This window comes from Ammodytes marinus (genome assembly GCF_949987685.1).
Source record: "Ammodytes marinus genome assembly, chromosome: 22".
NCBI lineage: Eukaryota > Metazoa > Chordata > Actinopteri > Uranoscopiformes > Ammodytidae > Ammodytes > Ammodytes marinus.
In genome coordinates this window covers 7108890-7127450 of record NC_137226.1, presented here as the reverse complement: position 1 = coordinate 7127450, position 18561 = coordinate 7108890, and the positions used below count along the sequence as shown (strand labels likewise).

The following is an 18561-nucleotide window of genomic DNA, read 5'->3' as shown; positions in this document are numbered from 1 at the left end:
GCACACTAGCAAATATTTGTAGGACAGCAGGCGCCGGTCTCGTAAAAAACACTACCACTTTTGTCCAAAGGGGATGCTAGAAAAATGAAAATAGTGTGTGTGTCCCTCAAAATGTGCAGTTCACTTTGGGGAAAAGTTTGAAACTATGCAGATAAAGATCAATTTAAAATGTTTTGACCGTAACAGACGGAATAATATTTGGTTCACCTTTGTGATTATCGTCACTCCCTGCTGTGCTGATCAGAATCCCAACAAGCTGTGTGTGTATTTTCCATTCACAGAATAATCCATCCTAAATGTTTATTTAATTTGTGTGACGGAAATATGTTGTATACAAAAGTTATTTATTTTGTGTAAACAAGTTCCATATGCTATGCAACAAAAGCTGTTATCTTGTGGGGAACATGATACATTGCTGAATAAAGTTTCATTGTCAATGTCACACCATGAAATTCTTGCCATTGACTGTAGAGCACAAAAGCATTGGACTGTCCTCATCAGGAAATCATCTGCTCTGTATTTTAACAAAAAAATAAATTTGGCAGATGCAAGCCATATGGTCATGGAATATGCATTGGTTTTGATGAATGTTCAATAAAATGCAAAAGAAGATTAACATAGAAATGAAGGAAAGAAGAACTAAGAGTCCAATTAGCTGAGTCGAATCAGAACACAGATGGCAACAACTTCACAGAAGGCCGTTAGAAGAAAGTTAAACACGACGTTTGATACTACAGTAAAGCAAGAGAGAACAAAGTCTTCATCGAACAAATACAATGCTAAATTTGCAAGTGATTCAACACTAACTTGCTGGGTTTGACGCCACAGATTTAAAGGTGCAGTAAAATCTAGCAAAATCTAGTGTTTATACATAGCCTTAGCTCTGTAAACGGACATGTAAACAAAGGGTATTCAAACAAAGGGCCCACTGTATCTATAGCAACATGCCAATGGTCCGCAATGAATAGTAGCTTATATCGGCTATAACTTAAGTGGTGTGTTTGTTGATGAATACATTTTGCTGACTTTATAGCTTTTCTCTACCATGTGCCTCTGATGATGATGATGATGGTGGTGGTGTTTTCTAAACAACAGACTAATGGGAATCTTGGGAAATGAAGGCAAATTCCAATTTAAGTTATTACCCTGTAATTTGTCTTGGTGGCCCTCGAGGCAAAATTCAGCAAAATGTACCTTAAAACATTAAACTGCTGTGTATTGAGTGTACCGCCATGCTCCTCGTGGAAACTCACTTTGTAACAACAGACTCAGTCATCTTATCATATTGTTAAAACATTAAACCTGTGCACACTTTTAAATAACTCCCCTTAGATGCATAAATTGCATGAACAAGGTAATGTTTTTTGCCTACAAGACAACATCATATTCCCTCAAGATGAAAAATATCATCTTTGAGACTTCATATAGAGGCTTCACACCAGAACCAGAAATAATTGCCCTAGTTGAGTAATCTGAACAGTAAACACATTTGTTGGCTATCTAGAATTAGAGTAAGGCCAATTATAAGGGTCTACAGAACGCAAACGATTAGTCCAAGCAATCTTTATACCAACTGAAACAATGAAATACATACAAAAAAAGTTAAAGTTACCGCCTGGTCAGAAATGTAAAGGACCTTCATATAAATGTCTTATAATAAGCAAGTTTTTACTTTCCCATACATTACTTTTAGTCCTCACAAGCTCTATTTCAAAGTACATGCACCTACTACATCATGGATACTAGCTCAGTTTGGTGCGGATATTTTGTCTTAAATATCCACACTTTGTCCAAAATTGTCCTCATAAACATTTACTTCAAAAGGTTGACTGCAGACAGACAATGCACAAAGGGTCTGAGAGAGAGTGGCACTATTGTCTGTATCAAACAGTGTGAGAGGAGCTTAATGGAAGACCCTGTAACTAAAAATGGGTGGTAGCCACGGAGGTCCCCCCAATTCTCATAAAAACACACAGAGCTTATTGAAGATCAAAGCCTAGTACGAATCTGCTGCGTCAAATTGATTTAAGTCGACCGTACATCAGAAAATAAGGGATGGGATGCAACAAAGAAGACAGCGAATTTTACCAAAAGCCACCACACTACAAAGAGACTGGAAATGCATTGACACATCTGACTTCCCACTTATCCAAAACCCTCAGTTTATGAATGGTATACCTTTGAATGTCTCGGTAATCTGACTTGAAAAAGTTCACACGCTCATTAAAAATGGTTAGCCCAAATGCTAGCAACGACGTCAACCCAGATAAATGGAAATGAAACCTTGAATAACTATATTCCTTGAACTGAATCAACTGTATGTTAGTTGGGGATTTTATTCAGATATGCCAGTGATGATGACTTTGCAGCCATTTTGCCAAGGATTTGTTTAGACTTATAAAGAAAAGCATGTGAGAATGTGCACTCATAATAATACTTTTAGGTTTAACATACGAGTTTTCAAAGTTGCACAATGTTAACATCCATGTTTTCCCTCCCTTTTGACATCACAACCATGATGCCACCAATTGTCGATGGGCAGAATATATTAGAAAATGGGAACACAGATTGCAAAAGCTCTACAGCTCCACCTTCAAGGCTTCAGTGTTTTGTTCACCTCTGCTCACCTTGTTATTATGGTCACTCCCTGCTGTGCTGGACTGTGTGTTTCCTTGTGCGGAGTGACAAGGTCATATAGTCTAGACTCCCAACAAGCTGGGCACACATGCAGAATAATCCATTCCTTTTGATTTGGCTGACTGAACTTTAGTTCTTTCACCAATTTAGGAAATGACCTGTTATCTCTGAAAGGGAAACATAACAGCACCGATCCTTTGGAAGAGTTTACCACTTCAATTAAGATCGGCCTCCAATCCCGAACAGTTCAAATCATTATAAAAAGACCCATCTCTTCTCATTGGCCTTCCTCTAGATGTTTCAGTGAAATCCCAGAAGATTTGACTAATACTCTTACTATTATTTCATGAAATCTTAGAGTTTAATTCTACTGTTACTTTTTACATTTTATTCTATAATGTATTCTCTTACCCGTTTCATTGTACAGCATTTTAGTCTGCCACTGGAGTTATAAATGTGCTTTATAAATGATGTGAAGTTGACTTGACTTGACTTGAACTAGGAACTTGGCGTGAAAGGATTTTCCAGGACTGATGCATCTAATTACAATATTAACGATATGACATGAAAGGAAGTAAAGTTGTCTCATTGTGTGTAATATAAGCTATTTAGTTGCTAGCGTGGCTTTATAATTGTAGTCCTGTTTAATCTCTGGTTGCTATGCTCACTGGTAGAATATTTTCTCCGTTCGTTCATTAGCATTCAAATGATAAACTGTTTTACATCCACACTTGTTTCCTAGTGCCAACTCCCCCTCTCTACAGCAGTGAAACATCCTCCACCACGATGGATGGGCCCTCACATCCTCATAAGTAAATCACAACTAATACATGCATATCCGTGAAACAAATGCAGAAGTATGTACTTGAAAACCACTCACTGCAAACCAACTGCTTCCAAGACTTTGTTTCCAATTACCTGATCCCAGTGGTGTAGTGGTGCCTGGAGAAGTGGGTATACTCTAAGTTGTACTGCGCGCGCATCCGCTTTTGCCGGTCCTATATTTCCCATAATTGCGCTGCCTCACACAGCCACTCACGAGTAGTGGTCCAACACAGGCCTAATGCATGAATAGCCTATACGATATAGAGAGCGTAGCTGGCAGAACGGCTATATGTTTAGCCTCCGTGTCCGCTCCATTTACAGCCATTAGTGCGAGTGGGGGGGGGGGGGGGGTTCACTGTCCTGACAGCTGACTGCCGCTACGGTCTGCCGGACCATCACTGTTTGCACAGTAGGCTAAATAGGGAGACTGAGGTGGGGACCCTGGACCTTCTAGGGGGGTCCGGGGGAATGCTCCCCCGGAAGAAAAAAATGCAACCTTTTAAAGTAAAATTCATCAATCTGGTGCACTTTGAGAAGAAAACTGCATGCAACCAGGCCCAGGGGCCCAAGGGCTCAGGGGGGCCCTAAGCCAGAGATACTGATAGTAACTTTACATGTCGCATTGTCAAAGAGCTCAGTCACTCATGTCAATAACAGCCTAGGGTCCAAAAAGGAATAGGAAATAAATCATCATGGCCCCTAGCAGGTGAAAAATAGAAAAGCAAGTGCAAAACAAAAGCATTATTAGCTATGTCTTATGGGCTTCATAAGGGGCCTCTAAGGCCCCCACATACATACAGGAATAAGCTTTATACGTGTAAATTCTATACTGTTCATAAAAAGTAGCTTTCCACCCTGTATCTGTTGCAATGGGCCCCTCCATCATATAACATGGATCTGCAGACCAATCTACTGAAATGTTTTTACAGTTGCAGAGTAAAGAGTGCTGCCTGTTTAAGAAAAATAATGTTCCTTCTGCAGCTCAAGATTTGATTTAAATCTAAATTTTCCTCTGAAGATTGATGCATTTTACTTTAAATCTCATAATCCGTCTATGAACCAACTGGTTTCCACAATCTTTTTTATTTTTGCGGGGAGCATGCACAAGCATTATTCATAGAAAAAAAAATGTGGGGGCCCCCCACAGGGTCTTGAAACGGGCCCCGAGATCGTTAAGAACGCCCCTGCACGCTTGCCGCCTTCTCTCTGCCCGCTCGCCTCTCTATTGAGAATGCATTAGTGGGCGAAACAAACGCCTCGGCCCGTGTGAAACGGCCTGAACTGCTGAACGAAGGAAATCAAATGAGGTTCTGGCATTTTCCCCAAAAAACGGGACAAATTGTGTCCCGGGAGAGATTTTTCTTTTCCCGGGACAGCTGGTGAAAAAAAGAGAACAATTTCGGGGAAAACGGGACGGGTGGCAACAAGTCCCGCAGTCGCGGCCGTTAGAAGTGGGTATACGCAATGTCGCCTGAAAAATAAGTGGGTATACGCCGTATACCTGCGTATACCCCCCACTACACCACTGCCTGATCCCCTTGCATGTTCTGCAGACTTTCTCTCATCTTCTTATTTGCATATTCAGAGATGTATCACTGCAGTATATTTCTCGGTTTGTGTGTGTGTGTGTGTGTGTGTGTGTGTGTGTGTGTGTGTGTGTGTGTGTGTGTGTGTGTGTGTGTGTGTGTGTGTGTGTGTGTGTGTGCGTGTGTGTGATTGTATTCTTGGACTATTGTGTCAAATACAAAAACTCCAGTTGGACTAAAAACTTTGGACACTACTATGTTGTAAACATGAAATAAAGTTAAACATTTACATATAGTTGGTTAGATATTGCTAAATTTGCATTTATATATTTTTTTATTTATCTAAAAAAATTCAAACAATGTTTTAATGTAAGTCATCAACTAGCAAAGTTCCATGCTGATATCTATAATTAAAGAATTAACAGTATTCACCTGCAGTGTTTGGCCTAAAAACCGTCAAACTGATTTCCTCAGTTGTCGCCCTAAATAAATGGCTAGAGCAATTATCATTCACAGCCACAGGAGGGCGAAGGGTGATGCACCAGATGGGCTTCCACACAACTTTCCGGTCCACAGAAGACAAGCAGCATACCAGAAACATCTTTAAATAGAGTGAACTAAAGCCTTTGTTTTTAATTGGAACAAATCCATATGCGCTATATTATAATTTACATTCAGTGATACAAAAAATCTAAATAAAAATCATGAATATGGTCCTTGCAGGTAGTTTTTTTCGCAGCTTAATCGAGCTGGTTTATGAATAGCCAACATTTTCATGGTTGGAACACGTTTATCGGGTCCGCCAGATGGATTGCAGGTTGCGCGCCAGATGCCCCACTATATTTACAGTCACCCAGCCTTCCCAGAGGGGGTCGCATCATGGCACAAATTAATTCAGCACGCACAACATGTATGGGCCTTAAATGACACCACTGTCTTGTCAGTCTAGTCTGTTGTTTTGTGAAGATATTACTATGCAAAGTGAGTGGTCTGCATTCCGCCCGTTAGATATGGATACTGTATGACTCATCCCCAATCACCGCAGGCGACGAGACAAGGAGGGAGGCGGTGAAATGCAATCAGACGCAACAAAAAATATCAGCTAACAGTGTAACGAGCAAGGAGACGATACAGAGGCAGCAAAGAGGGTCAATGTTAAGTGGTCTGAAAGTGATGAAGCAAACACACACGCACGCACGCACACGCACGCACACATAAAAATACATCTTTGAAAAAATTATATTATTTTTTCCCCCCAATTTTTTGTTTGCCTCAAACGGACTGAGTAGGTGCGGGAAACCTCCTGCCGAATACAGACATGTGCTTAACAGTATCAGCATTTCTTAATTTACGGGAAATTATCCTGTATGTAATCAAATCAGACACCGTTTCATAGTGAAAACATCCCCTAATATGCGAAACAGCAGTCTGGGTTTTATGTACTATGGTCACTGATATAATGAAGTCATGTGTCCAACATCTGACCTACTCTTATAGTCCCAAAAGAGGCATATTACATTACAGCTAAATATAGAACGTAAACTGATTTCATGTCCAAGTTCAAGGTAGCAAGTGAAAACACATTTACAACTTTAATAATAGTGTGGAGGAGAATGTTTTCTCTGGGTTTTCCATAAAGGAATCTACCATTGCACCTGTTATCACCTAGTTTTGAGTATTTTCTCACAAAAAAATAAAAGGTCTCTCTTAAAGATAAGAATCTGTGTCTGAGATTACAGCTAACACATGATTTTTTTTTTTATTATTGTTTTCAAGGGCTCTCAACTTAAATATTTGTGTTCATAATATTGGTAATTAAGTCCATAACACTTACAAATTCCTTTTAAATAATGTGGAAAAAACTACTTAATATGTATAGTTGTAACCAACTTAAAACAAATTGTGTTCATGATACCACTTGTACGTAAAGTTAGTCTTAATTAAAAAATACTTTTGACTGTCATGGAAAAGCTAATTCACCTGAAGCATTGTGCTTGAAAATTATCTAATTAAACTCAAAAGAAAATTCATGCAAACTGTTGCGTTAATGTTTTTTAGTTGAGCAGTTAAGCATTTGTTTTAATAAAGAGCAGGCCCTCAGTCCTTCCTCTGCAGCCACATGTACCCGAATAGAACACGTCCCTAATTTGGCGCCGGCCGATGTTAACCTTTTGGATTGTCTGCCCTGCGGGAAGGGTAACGACCTCGCATTAGGATGCCGCGACCGCACAACACCTGATCTGTTCTCCGTGTTTAGCAAGATATGTTTCTACACTGAATCAGTCTGTGCCATGAACGAAAATACCCTCTAAAAAGGAGGATAATAGATTGGGTAATTCGCTCAAAATGTCATTCGACTTAAAGAGCAAGTAGTGTGAGGGCCGCCCTCTCCCTAGTGAGGTCGTCCCCTGCGATCATATCATAAGTATCCATCCATACTAAACCTCCTCCAACACAGCTGCAGCACAACTAAGAGGAGGGAATATTTCAAAGAATATTGAGGAATCTATGATTTCTGTTGCATCTGTAGCAATAAGTAAACCATCTGTTCAAAGTCCCCTTCCTCCTCCCACACACGCACACACGCACACACGCACACACACACACACACACACACACACACACACACACACACACACACACACACACACACACACACACACACACACACACACACACACACAGAACTCCCCTCAGAGAGTCTTATGTGAGAGAACAACGTGGTATTTTGTTTTTTCAGAAGTCAAAGAAAAAAGAGAACTACTTGATAATAAATTGATTCATTCTACTAGGAACATTTTACATTCATAAATGTAAATTCAGCAGTAAAAAACCTCAATACGTAATTTTTCATCCAAGAGGCTTTACAATGTAAAACTCATATCTGACTGCAATAAGAAAAAAGCCATGAAAACCATCAAAACATATATGTACTTATTTGAATATATTTGTGTAACGTACCACTGGCTATTTAAATGTTTTTTTAACATATTTTGTATACTATTTGTTTATTATATACCTTTTCTTTAAAGAATTGTTTAAACAAAAACTAAAAGTTTTCAAGGTTTCAAAACTAGACTCATGATTGATTCCGATCTTACTAGAACATCACCTAAGTATCCTCACACAAGCCCCTTTTACACAGCCAGTGAAAGCCGGGAAAATGCTGGCATTTCGGCCGTTGGCCCTTCTGTATAAATGCGGCTGCTTGTTGATGCGGAACAGTGTGACGTTCCATAGCCTACGTTTTAAACATGCGACCATGTAAGCAGTTGAAGGCCGATAGATAGTTTAGCAATATCACATAGGGAGTAATGTACATGTTTAACATGAATCACGGCAGCACAATGTCCCGTAAAAATCATCAAAGAAAAGGAACTGATTATAAGGTCCGCTGCTCAATCCAAACCACCACGCTTCATCGTTCAGAGTTTATGAATGTATTTCTGCCCGGGGGAACGTATTCAATGAAGTGGCAAAGCTAGGCTAAGCTAAGCTAGGCTAGGCTGTGTCCGGATCGCCGCCGCTATTCCTATTATCCAGCAGCCTGAGTTTATCTCCACACATTATTTCAGTCTACAGTAACGTGACTTCACACACTGTGGCCCTCATTTATCAAACTTGCGTGGAAACTGGTGCAGATTCTGGCGCAAATACCTCCCTACGCCAGGTATCGCGTGGGATTTATCAAACAGTCGTATCTCGCCAATCTCAGCGTACGCCAGGCCATTATTGATAAATGCGGCGGCTGAAAACGATCATATCACGCCCCTATATTTTCTCAGTTTACAGGCCTCGCCCAGAGGTTTTACGACATGGATACGCACATTACGGCACAGAAGAGGAACTTCTCTGAAGTAGAAATTGAAAGAATAACAGCGAAAGTAGAAAAAAAAGAGTTTCATTTCGGAGCATTACAAGCGGCATCAAAGAACGACAGAAGGCAGCAGTTAGGAAGGAAATAACTGCTGCGGTCAACAGCGTTGGTGTTGACAACAAATGATCTCCAGCTGAGGATTTTGCATCTGAGGTTTACATCAGAAGGCTATCGCTCAAATTCTATAAAACAGCATATACAATTATATGTCGCCATTTCTTTACATAGACGAAGAAAAAGTGGTCTGACTCAAAAATCGCCACTAAAAAAAGCGTGTTGCTGTTCTGAAATGCAACCAACTGGGCTGGGGGTGCGGGCATAATATAAGTGGTAGAGGAGAAAAAGACGCACCAACTGTCCGATAATGGTCCCCATAAAAGAAATACACGTCTGCAGAGATTTGAATGATTAAAATGTATTGGCCCTTTTAGATAGCACTACTCAAAAGGGGTTTAAAAACTAAAAATAACACATTTTGCGTTTTACTGTATGACAGCATGCGCTTGGTCAGCCCGGCCGTCAGCTGCACAAGCCGACCCGGCAACGATCAGCTGTGAGAGCGCCCACTGTCCTGCTCCACCAGCAGATCGGAAAAACGTGCCGGTTAACGGTGGAAATAAATCGGTCGCTTAAGCGATCTATGACACATTAAAAGAGGAACTAACATCTAAAAAGTGCTTCAAATAAATAAAATGTTAAGCTGAATGTTGTGCCGTGTATTTTTTATCATAAAGAGCAGTGTAGGCCTACTACATATTTAATAGGCTACTTAGACTAACATTTTGAATGAATGCAGCCCCCGTGCCTCAGTGTCCCCCCAGCTGCTCCAAGTCGGAGACAACTGCCCTTACGCAGTCCCATGCAGGGCTCCTAAGTGGCCGGTGTGCGCACTATTGAATCAGCACTATTGAATAAGCCTCACAATTTTAAGTGATTAATATATTTATTTCGGTCTGAGCAAACACTGCATTTGTATTATCTTCTATTAATTGTCCAACAAAGTCATCGGCTACCCGGCACAGCCTGCACTGCGAGTCCATGCTGTTTACAAACTTGCGTACACGAGCTGAGAGCTGGCGTGGGATTTGAGCGTATCCTACGCTCACGTCCATATTGATAAATGCCGAGATTTGCGTGGAAATGTACGTAGACCCATTTTTCTGGTCTACGCACGGTTGATAAATGAGGGCCTGTGTGTATCAACCGGCACATCACGGGGACAGTAAAAGACTGCAAGCACCGGCGCTTCTGCTCTCAATCAATACACCGGCCAGTGTTGTTTACATGCAGCTGACCGGTGCGGCGCTAACTGATGCGCCAGAATGCCGGCTTTAAATAACACAGAACCAAGCAGAGCCGGCATATTGGCGCTCCGTCGTTCCGTCAATATGCCGCAATCTCTGTGTAAAAGGGGCTACAGACAGCACCCAGCCTCACATACTAATGTATCATATAAAACGTGCACACTGAACAACTTGAGGCATCTATGCGTGTTAGGTATCTATTCAACCTTTTTTCTATTCCATGAAGTCAAGAGAGCTTTCAGAAATATATCTAGTTTTAATTACTGCTTATTGTCGACATGCATGTTATTTAAAAGTCGGCAACTGGCCAAGTACTATAACTACCCAAACATGAACGGAACAATACCCAAAGCACTCAGGTGTTTTCACTAATGCCTCATTAGAGCTCTCTGGATTTCTAATCAACACCTGTGTGGATGTGTTCATTTATTCCCCCTTGATATAGAAACAAGTTGTGCATCGCCACCTGGACCGTTGTATGGACACACAGCTCAACCAAATAAGTTTCTAAGAATTACTATTGCTTTTACTTTCTATCCTACTTTACTATACATTTATATGTTTTGCCCTCGTATGGTCGATTGTTGAGAGTAAGTACTTTGAGAAGCAGCTTTAAGAGCAAATACAATAAAACATCAGACCCTACTATCTAAAGCACTTTAGATAAATGTCAAATTTAATTTCCACATACATTATTTTCATCCATTTTATCAGCAGAGATGTTGGTAAATGGGATCCAGAAATAAATATTAAAATGTTGCATTTATAACTCAAATTAATTACTATAATACAAAAGCTGTTAAATTATGAAAGCAGTCCTGGATAATACAGGTTTTAGAGGTTAATGTTGAACTATACTTTATCATTTCTGACAAAGATGGTCATTTATGCTGCAGAGCCATAATTACACACATTTATTTTTACACCTACGGCACTGCCCTTCTCTTCTGTTGATATCTTAAAGCTACAGTGCATAACTTTCTTCATATACATTTTTCTTCAAAAGCCATCGTGAAACTAGTTGACACAAAGTTGATTAAGCCTATCAGCTCCACAAAAATATCTCTGTATTTCTCAGTATAGCAGCATTTACAAACTGGTCTGGACCCCCTGACGCCGGCACAGGAGCTTAAAAAAAATCACAATGTTTCAGTTGTTTATTCTACTGCTAAGAAAAAACCTGGACGTACAGCAAAAGGATTACCTCATGTAGATGCAGCAACAATTCCCTTGTAATTACTCAGAATTCCTCATGGGAGCGACAGAAGTTTACGCAGTATAGCTTTAAAGATGGGCAGAATATCTCCAAGGGAGATCCCTTTTCAAACAGAGACAATAGCTGTGATGCAAATTTTTAAAACATTTGAATTTGATCTGGCAGCTTTATATTTGGGGACGATGTGACTTAGTCTTGATGTTAAGGTTATACCGACATGACTGATGTGGCCTCGCAGAGTGCTCGTATATGGTCACTGGACTCTGGGGCTGCAGTCGTGGAAGGTTGTTAAGTTGCCTTGGTTACACAGTTTTGATTGGCTGATGCCCGGCAGACATATTTAAATTATTTTGACAAGTCCACGCCGCAGTGTTGCAAGGCTTTGAACGCACAATGATGGAGACAGTGTTTGTCAAGAGAGTCGGACCATGGGCATCACTTTGTTTTAAAAAGTTTTGGGACACTTTTTTCATACAAAAAAAACAACTAGTCATCATTGCGTAGGCCTACTATTTTTTCAGCAACAAAAGCAGGGGCCTTCTCATTCGACATAAAATAACACCCGTCTAATATTAAATGTGTCAAATGCCAGAACTGCACCACTTTGGGTTTCTCAGAAATACACTCAAGTCTTACAGTTTTTTTTTTGATCGCTAAAACACAGTGGACACAACTTTAGCTCAATGTGCAAAACTCTAACTACAGTCTGCACTACCAACAATCACTGGAGCTGAACAGTTCACTTCACCTGCAAAATAGGCTCAGTGCAGCAAACACTATGAACATTCCTCATTGAGATAACACATACTGTCACTCAGAACATGCTCCAAGTATAAACACTGGCATCAAACCCCAATACACAAATTACAAACTTTTAATCTTTACAGTTTGAATAATTTGAGTTACTTCACACAAATTGCATTATATTTTCTTTGATGAATGAGTGAAATTCTTTCACATGAAATAGTTTTTTTATAACAAACTATTTTTTTTAGATAACAAAAAGAAATTAAAATCAGAAATTGCTTCAATAGATACATATTCTGTATATTTTATTGATAACATTTCCAAATGTAGTATGTATCTGTGTAAATATTCTACAATTGTAATATAGAAATCAATTCCTGTAATGTTGTCATTTACTCTAAGGGTGCAACTCTTACGTTTTTGTTTGCTTGAAAATTCATATTACAAATGCAACTTTAGATCTTTGCAGATTGCGTTGCACCCTCAACCTACCTCTCTCAATGAGAGATCATGATTCACAACAGGGTCTATCAGTGTATTTACTGTACCCTTACTGTATTTCATCAGAAATGACAGATCAATGTCTTCTAGGCCTTCCACCACACATCCAGACTCACTGCTTTTCTTCTCCCTCCAACAACCTTCCTATTTTTGAGCTTTCCCTATACTGTATATACAGTATGTTCACTAACGAGTCTAAAACAAGACACTTTCTTAGTGTTTCAGTTGAAATTGCAACCACTACTGTTTGAAATGCACTAGGCTGAAATCCATTCTTTTTTGAATGTGTGATTTACAGTTGTGACAGCACTGTCTTAGCATTTGAACAAAGTGCTATAAATCCACAGTGTTGTGCAGGCTGTGGTTAAGCCATGAGATAAGTGTGTTAAGTTTTGAAAATTGTGTTTAAGCGATGAAAAACGATCTAGAGTTTGGTCCACATGAACCGCTGCTGCGCATAGTGTAGTAAGAGTTTTGCACTTGTCCAGTTGTGCCCACTGTGGTTTAGCAATCTTTCTCCAGATTGTACATGTTGTATTGTACAAGTGTTCTCATTTATACTGTTTCTTTTATTTTTCTGAACATTTTCAACAAATGACATTTCCAAGAAAAAAGTGGTGGGTACATGTGTCCCCAGTGTAAAAGACACATATGAGTGGGGACATAACAATGGGAACGAACTACGGTGAACCCTGAAGGATGGAGTGACAAACGCAGACAGACTATACAGCTATAGAACACTAGATGAAAAGGGATTGGTACAGCTTTGAGGACAGTGACAGAGTGCCAGGTAGTTATGTTTTTATCTTTCAGCTTCACAGACATTCACCTTTCTGAAGCTTCCGAGCCTCAGGGAAAGTGAACGCCCCCGCAAAGAGAGAGAGAGAGAAAGAAAGAGAGAGAGAGAGAGAGAGAGAGAGAGAGAGAGAGAGAGAGAGAGAGAGAGAGAGAGAGAGCAAAAATAACAAAGGAATCATCTGGGTAAAGGTTTAAGCTTGGCACAATTTTCTCTGCATTGCAATGTCATTCGGTAGTGAACTGTATTGGGGAAATGGGAGTTAGTCTACTGGGTCTCACTACATTGAAAACCATTCTGTGTGTGTGTGTGTGTGTGTGTGTGTGTGTGTGTGTGTGTGTGTGTGTGTGTGTGTGTGTGTGTGTGTGTGTGTGTGTGTGTGTGTGTGTGTGTGTGTGCTCTCTTGGACTACTGTGGCAAACCATGAAAACACTACAACTTTCTAGTAAGATTATATACATTTCACTAAAATACTTCATTCTAGGTATTCAATACATACATACATACATACATCTTCAACCGCTTATCCGAAATCGGGTCGCGGGGGCAGCAGCTTGAGCAGACCTAGGTATTCAACTTGTTTCAAAATGTAAGAAGTGTGTTACCGCTTTGTTTTACTGTCATGGTGGAGCTAGTTTTGGCTACTTTGTTGGTTGCACACACACACACCAATATCACCCAGTTACAATCGGGTGACGTCCCCGGTCCTGCACAGATGGTCACCATATGTCCACACACCACGTACAGCGAGGAGGGAACACACCAGGGAGAAGACAGGGGAATGCACACTTTCTCTCATCGCCCGCGGCTTGTTTACCCACGTTCCCCTCTGGTGTTTGTTATGGGACAACAGCTGATATTGTGTGCAAATAACATGTGAATAATCACAGGACTGACAGCAGACAGAGTTAGGTTCATTAATGCAAAATAAGAGTCTACAATTCCTATGTTGACAGCGCAGTGCTTTTAGGGACCTGCCGTTTTTTACAACAGTATAATATTCATAAGTATGTTTTAAGACTTGAGGCAGTGGTGGATGATGCCATCTTTAGTAACTAGCTTCATGTCGCTGAAGGCCACCATAGCTCCAGTAAATACTCCGAATGGGAGGGATAGACACAATCTAGAATTTTTTCCCCATAAATGAAGACAAAATACAACTTCACTTTTAAATGTTGAATTTGAAGACTTCAACTTAATCAAATCAGGATAAATTTTTAGAACACAATGACATTTTTGAAGGTGGGGGGAGGTATGGGAACTTGGGGCCACCTTCACTGTTTTCTGACATTGTTTTTGACTAAACAACAGGCCTTTTTCACAACCGCCGTTATGACTTGTGATGGCAGGTAAAAAAAAACACAGGTGTTACTAACGATGGCTCCGTTCTATTTGGTCAATAGTGGCAGCTTGAACGTGAGCCAGCGTGCAAAATAGCAGGAGGTAGCAAAAGAGGAATTCACTGCCATCACTAAATTCATTATTTACCCTGTGTTTTTCCCACTGTGATGTGCAAAATGTTCTGTCCAAATGTTCTGTTTTTTTAAAACAGCCAACTTATCTCCATGTTGGGTTAACAGATAAACAGGTAACTGCAAGGAAGAAACAAAGTTCAAAAAGTCAATCTAAACAAAAGAGAGAGTCAAATGACTTGCAGGGTTTAGGAAGTGCTGTATTTCTTTGGACGTGACAAAGCATGCCTTTGGTGCAGTGTGTGAACATGAGCCTGCTGCATTTACTGCAATTACTGTCTCAATGGCTTTGATTCACAAACTGCTGTATAACACGAAATAGAGACACCGACCAACACCTGAGAAATAGACAGCAGGCCTGATCATGAAAGTGGATGGGTTCACCGGTGCACACCAGCCACAAACATCTGTGTTAACGATGGATAACAGGACTGCTAATGAATGAAACATGCACTTCACACAGTAAACTAATGCAGTGCCAGATGGGGAAATGGAAACTTGCAAAAAAAGTTTGACAGCAATCAGTGGGCTCCATCTTGACAAACTAAACTTCATTTAGCCTTGATTAATTACATATCGGTTACTGTTTTTTTTCTTCCCTCTAATCTGTGTCTGGAAGGTAAACTAATCAGTCTCAGAGGGGATGGATTTATCTAGTTTGCATCCTCATTTTAAACAAGTCTAGAAGATGACATAAACCAAGAGGAAGCTGCATTTACTTTGAGGGATATTGAAGGCAGTTCCTTGCAGCTGTGAAGGCGACGCAACTCATTCAGAACCGTTTAGGGACAACACCGTGAACTCATCAATGTCTGACAAATATAAGTACCACTACAGTTAAGGGAGACAGATGTTTTTTTTCATTTTTGATGTTTAGGTTTGAGGCTGCACTCCAAGAAAAGGGGACAATTGCCACAAATAAATAGTAGACTTTCATCCTTGAGAAAATGACTTTAGTAGGCAATCACTTGGGACTATTGTTACCAAGCTGGATTTTGAAAGATGACAAGAACCTTTTACCAACAGGCCTGTACTCTACCGTCATGCACATAACCTGGTTTATCTGGTTTTTCCTTTCAAGATTTTTTTTCCAGTGCAAAGTTACTAAGGGTGTATTCACACATGGAAAGTCCGTTAGTTCACTTGCTTTGGTCCAGACCAAACAGAATTTAGAATTTTTTTGTTTGGTGTGGTCCACTTTCATATTGCCCCTTTTGCAAGTGAACCAGCATTACGAAGCAAAACCACACGTGATCTGAGGTCATTCATTCATTGGACAGACATTCTGGGGTGGAGAGAAGCAGGAAGAACGAAGTAAAAACTGCGAATTTATCATTGATATAATATGGGGTTAAAAATAATAAAAAGGTCTACATCTAGCCTATAAATAAAGAAGAAAAACATAAAATTATTGTTGTTTCATATGGTTATAATATGTAGCCCTATGTCAATGCCACGTCATGTGGCTTGTAGCCTACGATGTGAAACATAATTTTTACTGTATTTTTGCTGCTGGACGCGCGGCTCGCGTGAAGAATAGGCTCAAGCTGAAACACAGCTGATTAAGCTGTGTATCAGCTTGGTGTCAGTTCGGCGCAGTTCAGCTCCAAACTGACACAAGGACAGTATTGACGGTCCCGTTGGGAAGAACAATAAAAACACACACTTCATGCAAAGCTCAGCGTGAACCTGTTGGCACTGTAGGCTACGGGAGACGCTCCTCTCCATCTGATCGCTGAACATATCAGCATGTGTACGCGTCATTATCAAATGTAATATTTTCGCTTGGGGCTCCCGGTCAAACCACAACTAATCTTCCTAACAATGGCAACAACAACACTTTCCCATAATGTGAATCTGATGGCGATTTATTAAAAAAGAAAAGGCGCAGTGCTTCCTGCAATTGGGTCGGATCGAGTCCGGCCAAATTCACACCACAAACGAACTGCAGCAGAGTGAGTTTTGAAGCGCATCAAGACCACCTCTTCAGCTGGGTCTCGGAGCGCTTGTTTGGTCCGCCCCGAGTGCGATTGCTGTATTCACACGTCTGAAAGATGCGCACCAAAGGCGGAAGTGCACCTGAGTTTGTTTCAACCGAACTAAACACGGCATGTGTGAATACACCCTAAGTGTTTCGCAAGACAAGAAACGTTAGTGAAATGACTTCAGCTACCATATCTTTTATTTAATTCTTGCCCAAATTACTTGGTGGACTGGATATTTCTGTGTGTACGTTCCCTTTTTCAAAAGTGAAAACGCCCTCATCTTTAAGCTTTCGTGTGAGTCTCCAGTAACAAATCAAATAATTCCAAACCACAGACTGTGCCAATTACACAGTAACGGCTGATGTGTGTTCTCAGGGACACAGGTGTGGTCGCATTATTACGCCTCACTTATCTTGGCCAGGAGACGAGCACAATGATATTGCCAAAAATGTTAGACAGTCGGCACGCTCTGCTTTTCAATTATGTGCAATTATTCTCAACCGGAGACCCCAGATGTTGCACCGGTTGTGTTTTGTACTGCAGCCTGTGGAGTGCAATACTGTAGTCAGAATGTGTAATGCCAAATAATCTGTCAACATACTTTATTCAATTTAACAAATTTTACATTTGTTTGCTGTGATGCGTTTGCAAGATATAAACAATGATTAATAATGTGACATCTGCTTTCGTTCATGGATTTTTAAATTTTTTGTTCATAATGTTGTTTTGGTTGTCTTTTAAACCATCCCTAGTGGCTATCATGGCCCTTATTAGATAAACTATCTAGCTATTTAAAGGTGTAGTCAGCTATTCTGTAGAACGCTTTTTGTTAAAATCAGTGAATACCTCCTAACAATCCACTACATGTAAGTAAGAAAACATCTGGTGGTATACAGCCTATGTTCTGTAAGCTGGCTAAACCTAGTTTAGCTAGCAAAATGCCTGTTTACAGAGCCTAGGATGTGTATTAACACTGGATTAATTTTTTCAACGCACACACAGTACGGACAAGTAGCAGATCGTGAGGATTGTCAGTATTTAGACAAGAACCACATCTTTTCCTGACTGTAACCAAGTGCTTTTGAAGTCTGAAAAAGACAGTTTTTCTTTTTTAGCCCAAATCTATATCAACTCAGTTCTAAAATAAACTTCAAGTCTCCAGTGCTTCTCTGCAGATTTTAAACATTTCTGACAAAAGAATTTAAATCTGATGTCATCTACAGCTTTGGCCTCAAGCTAACATCATGTTGGATGAAGGATGCAAACCCATTTGTCCCTGGTGTGAAATGGCTTTTATAGTCCTCCCATTCACTTTACTATATAACCAGTAGAACATAAATCAGCCTTTGGTTAGTAGTGGCATATTAAAGAACTATAAATTCAACATTTTGACAGTGAATGTTGTGCAGATGTTGCTTCACAAATTAGACTCTAAAATATAAATATTTTTTGCATTTTACTTTTGTGCATTCTTTTTCTCTCTTCACTCTTGAAGACAACAACAATGAATATAAAAACTTTTACAAACGGCCTCAAGGCGATCCCTCTACTGGCAGCAACATGCTCATTTATTGATGCATTTTATTGATGTTAACTCCACGGATTCTAACTTTTAACGGGCAGATTTTCTCTTAGATAAAGTTGTATATGGAATCTCACTGAAGCATAGTGAGTG

The 18561-nt window shown here is 40.1% G+C and overlaps 1 protein-coding gene across 1 annotated transcript in view; it reads right to left on the bottom strand.

Annotated features, from left to right (window-relative positions):
• The window catches only part of btbd11a (BTB (POZ) domain containing 11a), a gene marked incomplete at both ends in the record, with an annotated part of 190793 nt that overhangs the window by 62233 nt on the left and 109999 nt on the right, over positions 1 to 18561 (bottom strand). The gene's annotated exons all lie outside the window — the stretch shown is intronic.